Below are 10139 nucleotides of genomic sequence, written 5' to 3' on the forward strand. Positions count from 1 at the left end.
CTTTGTTGTTTTTTTTTGTTTTTGCTCACTTATTTACATAGTCTTTGAAAACTTAATACCCCTTGTCATTTCGAAAACATCTTACAATGTAGCAGCCCTTGTTCATCTTTGGTTTTTTTCTTGGGTAATCTGGATCATTTGGCTAATGAGTTTAATTGGACGTTTTGGTTTTCCAATACAAGTTCATTCTATTATTGTAAAAAATTTAATTAGATAAAAATTTATTGGAATTTTATTAGGGAAAAGTCACCAAAAATGAAGCAAGGTGGAGAATTTTTACTTTTAAACAGAGAAAATCCTGATTCGAAGTAAAGACAAAAATCTTTCCCCGGCGGGCGTTCTGATGCGTCGCACCCCATGTTTCCAGCAACAAAAACAGAGACGTTTTGACAGATACTATCTGAGTGGCATCAATTCTTGCTTTTCTTTGGTTTCTGGAGCGATAATGGAAAACAGCTGAATCAATGCAGCTCGAAATTCAGTTTGATATCGGCGCTGTGCAGACCTAGAACTACTGTTTTATAAATCATTTATTCTCAGCTAAAACTCCATCTGGGTAACAAAAAAACTTTTGGACAAAACTTTATTTCAGTCATCTGTAAAAAACAAAAAGAATCTTCAAAACCATCTCCTTAGAAGCAGAAAGTGTCGCTGTTTAGGTTGAAAAGATTAATCTCGAGGAAATTTGTCTATAAACAGAACTTGACCGCATTATCTCCCTCTTAACTGTCATTCCAAATTTCGTGCCCGAGAGGATTGAAAATCCTAAATCCAATAATTTTTGACTCCTATTATGATTGGTTTAGTTTCACAAATAAGTGTGTTAAAAGTTTTTAACTAAATGATAGCAACAAGGAAACGATTCCATGACTCAAGTTAGTGCTAATGACAGATATCACTTATTAAGAAGTTTCCGATGTTCAGCGATGACAAAACATAATTTTAAACACGCATTAACCAATTTTTGCGAGACGGAATGTAAATTTTCATCTAAATATTCAAAATCTTTACTAATATTGTCAGTGTTAATATTTTACACGCTTAAGCTTACATAGATCTCTAGTGTTTTGTTTTGTGTTTTGCCCACTTATTTACATAGCCTTTGCAAACTTAATACCCTTGTCCTTTCGAAAACTTAGCAGCCCTTGTTCATCTTCAGTCTTCTCCTTGGGTTATCTGGGTCAGTTGGCTCATGAGTTTAGTTGGAGGTTTTTGTCACTGAAAACAAGTTCACTTTAATATCCAATGAACTTACTTAGATTAAAAAAATAGGTGAAGCAGTGAGATTTAATGGTGACGACAAATTTTAATCTTAAATTTTATATATCGCATAAGAAACTATCAGACACAATTTAGCTTTTATCTGTTTCGAAGATTTTAGTGGCTAACGCATTTGAACAAAATGTACTAAGGAGCTTCAAAAGGGTTGCCTTTTTTGTTTTGAGAAATTCTGTTTGATTCACAGGTAATTAGCTGGATCAGATCTAATTTTTACCGAATCCACTCGAATTATTGAAAGCTTGGTGTCAAGTTTTTTTTTGAAGTATTCTCGATCAGTTTTTGTTCGATGAAAATGAAAACTAATGACGTTGAAATCTTATTTGCCAAGAATATGCCAAATTCAACTTTCACAAAACGCTGAACCGATTTTTTAAATCCTCAAAAATTTAAGTTCTTATATCTCTAATAAAGATCCATTCTGTTGATTTTTTGCTTGAACACCACAAATGAAAGAGCTAATTTTTTTGACAAGAAAAAACTTGAAGAAATGGGTTCTCAAAAGATTACTCTTTGACATCTATTTAGTTGGAATGTTTTACTTTCGTTAGAATTACTTTTGTTCAAAGCTTGTTTGTCCTGGCTTCTAATTGCTGGAGAGGAGAAAATAAAAATTTCAGCGGCCAAAAATTTAATATGGACATAACATACAGATAAATTTATATTTATATATATATATATATATATATATATATATATATATATATGTTTACAATTTTTCGCTCATGCAAAGTTTAAAAAGAAAAACTTTTGATTGAATAACAATCCTTCAATAACCACGTTATCATTTATTCAGATTTGATTTTTTGTGTATGAGCTCAAAAAATCCATTGCCAATGCAAAACCACTATACTTTGGTGAACAATCAGTTTTCTAAGCTTTGTTTGCTTAGAACAATTCAACAATAATCACTCTAATCGAGCGATTTTGATCAAAATCTTATCTCGAACAAGTAGTTGTTTCTAACAAAGGAAAGCATAATAATAAGATAAATTATCTCAGTTCTTTCTTGCATCAAAGGGAGTGCAATAGTCTGAAAATGGACACATTACTGTATTCATCAGTCAATGCCACAAACTTCGTATTCATTTTAATTTTAAAAATTTGTAATAAGTTTTATACCAATTAATTAGAGTTATCACCTTTGGATAGTTTTTTTAATTAGCGAAAAAAATTTAGCAACTAAAGACTGTTGACATTTTGAGGACCAATCCTTCTTTTCTATTACCATTAAAATAAAATTAGTATTGAGTTTCGCATTGAGTTTTTAAGTAAATCATTTTTTTAAGACTCACAAATTGAACTAAAATTCAGCAAAACTTTACCTATTGGATTTCAACCAAGTTAAAATTTAATCCATTAGATTTGTAATTTATTATCCTTGTCATTCCGAAAATATTTTTGGACACAAATCGATAAAAGTGATTAACTCTCCCAAAAATTTTAGCTGTTAATTTGATTGAATGAAACCAATATTTGACGTGCCTCTCATTTTAGTTTGGCTTTTTGTGGCACGGCTAACTAAGACCAAAAATAGAAATCTCGAGAGAATCTATGAAGTAGCAAGCTCGTGATAATTCCTGTCATTTAAATTCTTTAATTTGATATTGGTTTGATGATTTTTGAATTATCTCATTTTATTTTGTGACTCAATGATAAAAAACTTCTTCAATCCCCATTCATTATTTTAAAACGACACAACAGAAATCAGGGTACCCGATACTATGAACACATGGAGCCAACTCTGTTTCTTTCCACTTTTCCTCTTTTCAAAGAGGAAACATTCAAAATCCTTGTGACTTTCTTCACTCAGTTACGTTTATGTTTGATAATCATTGAGATTCGTATAAACTCTTAGAACTTTGTGTTCAATTTATTTCCTTCAGTCATCTGTAAAAACCAGCAATTGTTTGAAGCCGTCTTCTCGCGTAGCAACAAATGTCAATTTTAGGTTGAAAAACTTGATCTTCAGGAAATCTGTTGTAAACAGAATTGGAACTCACTATCTACCTCTCAACTGCTAAATCAAGAAGAAAAAAGACAAAATCGCCTTGAGCTCAAAAAGACGAAAACTCAAACAAACAATTACTTGTGCAAACTTGTGATTTTTTTTTTCACTCACTTACGCTTAAGTTTGATAGCTAATAAAGATCATATTAACTCCTGGAAATGGAACTGAAAGAACCATGATAACAGTATGCATGTTAAAAATTTAGCAGCTTCAAAATCATTATTACGCAAAAAAAATTCAGTGCAAAGATTCCTATTTGCTTTTGACTTATAATTTAAAATTATACAAAAAAACTAAACTGCCAATAAGTTCCTAAATTTTGTGGAATCTTAGTGAAATTTTTGTGGAAGCCAAAAAATGAAGCAAGTGTCACCAAAAATGAAGCAAGTTGGAGAATTTTTACTTTTAAAGTGAGCAAATCTTGATTCAATTTAAAGACAAAAATCTTTCCCCGGCAGACGTTCTCATGCAACGCACCTCATGGTTTCGGCAACAAATAGAGTGTCGTTTTGACAGATAATATCTGAGTGAAATCAATTCTTTCTTTTCTTTGGATTCTAGAGTGATAATGGAAGACAGCTGAATCAACGCAGCTGGAAAATCAACTTGATATCCGCGCTGTGCAGACCTAGAAGTCCTGTTTTATATCTATTTTAAGCTCAGCTAAAACTTCATCTTGTTAAAAAAATGGACATTTCTATTTCTGTCATCTGTAAAAACAAACAGAATTTTCAAACCATCTCTTTGTCGCTGCTTAGGGTGAAAGTTTAATCCTGAGGAAAATTGTTATAAACAGAACTTGACCTAATTATCTCCCTCTTAACTGCCATCCCAAACTTTTGCGCCCAAAAAGATTAAATATCCTAAAATTACTATTTTGCGACTCGTATTATGATTGGTTTAGTTTTACAAAAGAGGGGTTGGAATGTTTTTGTTGGAACTGAACGATAGCAAAAATGAAACGATGCCATGATTCAGTTTAGTGCTAATGACATATAACACTTACTAAGAACGTTCCAATGTTCAGGGATGACAAATCATACTTTTAAAAACTAAGCACCGGATTTTTGAGAGACGTATTAATTTTTATTTAAACCTTGATTGTCCTGGCTTCTATTTGCTGCAGAGGAATAAATGATAATTTCAGTGTCCATATATTAAATAAGGACATTATATACAAATCATTTTATATATATATATATATATATATATATATATATATATATCCACACACACACACACACACACATATATATATATATATATATATATATATATATATATATATATATATATACTTATATATATATATATATATATATATATATATATATATTAATATATATATATATATATATATATATATATATATATGATTAAAAATTTTCCAAATTTTTGCTCATTCACAGTTAAAAAGACAAAATTTTGATTGAAAAACAATCCTTCAGAAACAACGTTATGATTCTTTCAGATTTCATTTTTTGTGTATCAGTTCTAAATTTTTCAGTAGACATTCATTTTTTCTAAGCATTGTTAGGTTTAGAACAATCCAACAATAGTCACTCTATTCGAGCACTTTTGATCAATATGTTATCTCGAACAAGTAGTTGTTTCAAATAAAGGAATACATATTGAAAAAAATAAACTGTCCTCAATTCTTCTTTGCGTGAAAGTGGTTGCAATAGTCTCAAAAGGGACTAATTACTGTTTTCACCAGCTAACGCCACAAACTTCGGGTTCATTTTAATTTTAAAAATTTGTACCGTGTATAATATCAAATAGTTTAAGTTATCACCTGTGAAATTTTAGCAGATTTAGTGAAGACCTAGAGAAGATTTAGCGAACAAAAATTTAGCAATTAAAGACTGTTGTCATTTTGAGGAGTGGGTCTTTCTTTTCTAATATCAATAAAAATAAAATTAATAAATGATTCAGTTTGCTGGATTACCAAAAACTTTGAAACTAGTAATCCATCTGTTCACTGTTCATTTCAAAAAAATGTCAAGTTTGGTGCATCAATTTTTCCCTGAAATTGCCACACTTACATCAATCTCAAGCTCTACGGGTACAGAACATGCTCCAAATCCAAACTTTTTTAGCTGTCGGTTCTGCATTTACGCGCTGTTTAGCATTGAGTTAAAGCAAATCATTTAAAAAAAAAAAACTCACGAGTTGCACAAAGAATTAGCAGAAGTTTTCCTATCGTATATGAATCAAGTTAACATTTAATTGATTATAATCGTAAATTAAAATTCCTGTCTTTTCAAAAATAATTTTAGACACTAATTGATATAAGTGGTTAACTCACCCAAAACCCCAAAACCATTTAAGCTGTTATTTGATTGAGTGAAATCAATCTTTGACGTGCCTCTCAGTTTTGTCTGTCTTTTTGTGGCAGGGCTAATTAAGAACAAAAATAGAAATCTCGAGAGAATCTATGAAGTAGCAAGCTCGTGATAATTCCTGTCATTTAAATTCTTTAATTTGATATTGGTTTGATGATTTTTGAATTATCTCATTTTATTTTGTGACTCAATGATAAAAAAACTTCTTCAATCCCCATTCATTATTTTTAAACGACACAACAAAAATCAGGGTACCCGATACTAGGAACACATGGAGCCAACTCTGTTTCTTTCCACTTTTCCTCTTTTCAAAGAAGAAACATTCAAAATCGTTGTGACTTTCTTCACTCAGTTTACGTTTTATGTTTGATAATCCTTGAGATTCATATAAACTCTTAGATTTTTTAGGTTCAATTTAATTCTTTCAGTCATCTGTAAAAACCAACAAGTGTTTGAAGCCGTCTTTTTGGGTAGTAACAAATGTTAATTTTTAGGTCGAAAAAAATTGATCTTAAGGCAATCTGTTGTAAACAGAATTGGAACTCACTATCTACCTCTCAACTGCTAAATCAAAAAGACAAAAAAGACAAAAAGACAAAATCCCTTTGAGCTCAAAAAAGACAAAAACACAAACAAACAATTACTTGTGCAAACTCATGATTTTTTTTCACTCAGTTACGCTTAAGTCTGATAACTAATAAAGATCATTATAACTCCTGGAAACGGAACTGGAAGAACCATGATAACAGTATGCATGTTAAAAAAGATTTGCAGCTTCAAAATCATTACTACGCAAAAAAAAAACTAGCGCAAAGATTCTTATTTGTCATTAACATATAATTAAAAAATATTTAAAAAAAATTAACCTGTCAATAAGTTCATAAATTTACTGGAAATTAATTAAGGGATGTGTCACCAAAAATAAAGCAAGTTGGAGAAATTTTTAATTTTAAAGTAAGCATATCATGATTCAAAGAAAAGACAAAAATCTTGCCCCTGCAGACGTTCTCATGCAACCCACCCCGGATTTTCGTCAACAACAACAGAGACGTTTTGACAGATACTATCTGAGTGACATCAATTCTTACGCTTATTTTTGGATTCTTGAAGTAATAATGGAAGCCAGCAGAATCAACGCAGCTAGAAAATCAACTTGATATCCGCGCTGTGCAGACCTAGAATTCCTGTTTTATATCTAATTTAAGCTCAGCTAAAACTTCATCTTGTTAAAAAAAATGGACATTTCTATTTCTGTCATCTGTAAAAACAAAAAGAATTTTCAAAGCCATCTCTTTGAAAGCATAAAAGTGTCGCTGTTAAGGGTGAAAAATTTAAGATTGAGGAAATCTCTTATAAACAGAACTTGACCTCATTATCTCTCTTTTAACTGCCGTCCCAAAATTTTTGTGCCCAAAAAGATTAAAAAATCCTAAAAACCTCTACTTTGTGACTCCTATTGTGATTGGTTTAATTTTACAAAAGAGGAGTTGGAAGTTTTAGTTGGAACTAAATGATAGCAGATAGCAACAATGAAACGATGCCATGACTCAGGTTAGTGCTAATGACATACAACACTTATTAGGAACGTTCCGATGTTCAAGGATGACAAAACATACTTTTGTGAAAACGCAACACCGGATTTTTTGAGAGACGGAATGTAAATTTTTAATCTAATCAATTTTTCAAAGATTTTACTAACAATGTCAGTCTTTTAATATTTTGCACGCTTAAGTTTACTTTGATCTTTAAATTTTTTTTGATTCACTTAATTACATACCCTTTGAAAACTTAATACCCTTGTCATTTGGAAAATAATTTGAAGAGTATTCGAGAACCCTAATTTTTTCGGCTGTTAATTTCATTGAGTCAGAACAATTCCTGATCTGCATTTAATTGTTGTTAGTTTTTTGTGACAGAGCTAATTAGGAAGACATATCAAGAGAGAATCTTAAAAAGTATCGAGTTTTCGATGTTTCCGATGTTTCAATGCACATATAATTTCAGTGTGAACGAAAAACCACCAAGCTATGGTTCTTCTGGCATTTTTCCGAACAAGGTGACGTTCAATCATTTCCGTAATTATCACTGTAATTTTAGTTCAAAATCAAATCTCGAGCAAGTTATTTCGAGCAAATAATTTCACATTGAAAAGAGGAAGCTTTTCTCAATTTTTCAGCGCATAGAAGTGAGTTCAACGGTCACAAAGTGGAACTTTAATTTATTAATCAACCCACGCCACGAAATTCACGTTTATTTTCATTTTAAAAGTTTATACAACGGGTAGTAAATCAGTAAATAACAATAGAAAGGACCAAATTATTACAGTTAAACATTTTTTTTTGGCTGTACTTTTTTTACGAAACAGAATTCATAACTATCAAGTAATCAAAGTTATCCCAATTAAAAAATTTTTAAGTTATTACGTTTTTGTCTGACTGTGTCAACTACATTAACAATGGCACTGCTCAATCCACTTTTATGGTTCTCAGAACAATTATGGAAAATAAAGAAACTGAAAATGTTGACAGAAGGACCACTGATTTTTCTTTTCTATTTGAGGAAAAAATTAATAAAGTTAATTCTAACTTGATTATCAGAAACTTGGAAACTAGTAATCTATCTGTTCACTTTTTTTGGTCACAAAAATTGGAGTTTGGAGAAAAAAATATCATCTAAACTTGACACAATAAGACCAAACTCGAGCTCTCCGGGTTCAGAACACGCTCTGAGACACTTTAAATCCATCGGTTCTCCATTTTGGGGATCTTTGGCATTGTTTTGAGGCAAACCATTTTGTTTTTATACTCAATTATATAATTGTGCGCAATCATAAATTGTTTTTTAAATATACACCAAAAATCACGGAAACCTCACTTTTGGTGTATGAAGCAAGTAAAAATTAGTCAAAATTTGTTACCCTCGTCATTTTGAAAAACATTTTTGACACTAATTGAGATAAGTCGATATCTCACCCGAGTTTTATAAGCTGTTAGTTTGATTGAGTGCAAAAATTGTCCGACATGCCTCTCGTTTTTGTTTGTCTTTTTATGACAGCTGCAATAAAGGAAAAATATATAAGAAGGAGAATCCTAAAAAAAGCAAGTTTTCGATATTTCCTGTCAAATAGTTTCTTTCAGTTGCTGTTGAATTGTTGGTAATTAAAGCAAATCATTTTCATTTTCTACTGAACGATAGCAATTTTTGCAATAATTCATTATTTTAAAAAGACCAAAATCAGGAAAACCTATGTTACGAACACTTGGAGCCAACATTGTTTCATTCCTCTTTTCTGTGAAAAAAAAATGCAGTTGATTTTTTTCACTCAATTACGTTTGAATTTTATGACCACTAAGGGTCAAATTCATTCTTGAAAATGAAACTAAAAAACTATGGAAACTTATTAAAGAAGTGTCACCAAAAAAAAGGGCAAATTTTTTGGAAAAGTTGGAGATTCTCCCCGTACCCAACTCCAAGTGCGTTTCAGTACTGGGCCAGTATAAATACAATTTCTCATCATTACTGAACCATAGACTGACTGATTCATGTCACTTTTTTGACTTGTCAGACTTGCATTCAGTCTGATTTTACAATGGTCAGACTTGGGGGAAAAAATTTAAAAAAAAATAAGTTCCGTACGTAGACTGAACCCACAATCTTTCTCTCCCTAGCCCTTTGCCCTCCTTTTTCCGCCACCACGACTGGTGAAATTTAATCCTTTGCGCCGTTAATATACGCTTGAAAGAAGCGCATTTCAAGCGATAAAGTGAGCAATATATAATACATGGGAGACTTGCGTTTACAATTGCCCAGTACTGATTTACACTTGGAGTTCGGTACGGGTTTATATTTAAAGTGAGCAAATCTTGATTCAAAGTAAAGTCAAAAATCTTTCCGTGGCAAACATTTTCAGGCAACGCATCCCATGTTTCCGGCACCAACAACAACAGAGACGTTTTTACAGTTACTAACTGAGTGACAGACATCAGTTCTCACTTTTTGTGGCACTTCCTTAAGAAGTTTTCTAGTTTCAATTCCAGGAATTCCAGAGTGATAATGAAAACCAGCTGAATCAACGCAGCTACAGCTCAGCTAGAAATTCAACTTAACATTCGCGCAGTGCATCTAGAACCGGTGTTTTACCATTTGAGCTCAGCTAATATTTCCTTTTGATGACAAAAAATTGAACAAATTATCAGGCATCAGCAGAAACCAACAGCTTTTTTAAAGCTGTCTTTTGGCGTAACTGAAAGTTGTTCACTTTTAGTTTGGTGAAAACTGATGCTGAGGCAGTCTGGTATAAGCAGAAATAGAACTCATTATCTCCCTCTCAGCTTTCAAATTGTCATAATTCTTTGGTTCTAAGTTTTGATTAGAGATAGTGACTTCTACGCTGGCTCGATGGCAGCATACAGTTACAATTAGTCCCATTTGGTCGAGTCCATAATTGGGCTAACAAGAGGCCCAAAAGGCAAACAGTGCTAAGTCCACTAACTTGTTAATCATAT

Source organism: Convolutriloba macropyga, chromosome 4 (genome assembly GCF_964194025.1).
Source record: "Convolutriloba macropyga chromosome 4, txConMacr16.3, whole genome shotgun sequence".
NCBI lineage: Eukaryota > Metazoa > Xenacoelomorpha > Acoela > Convolutidae > Convolutriloba > Convolutriloba macropyga.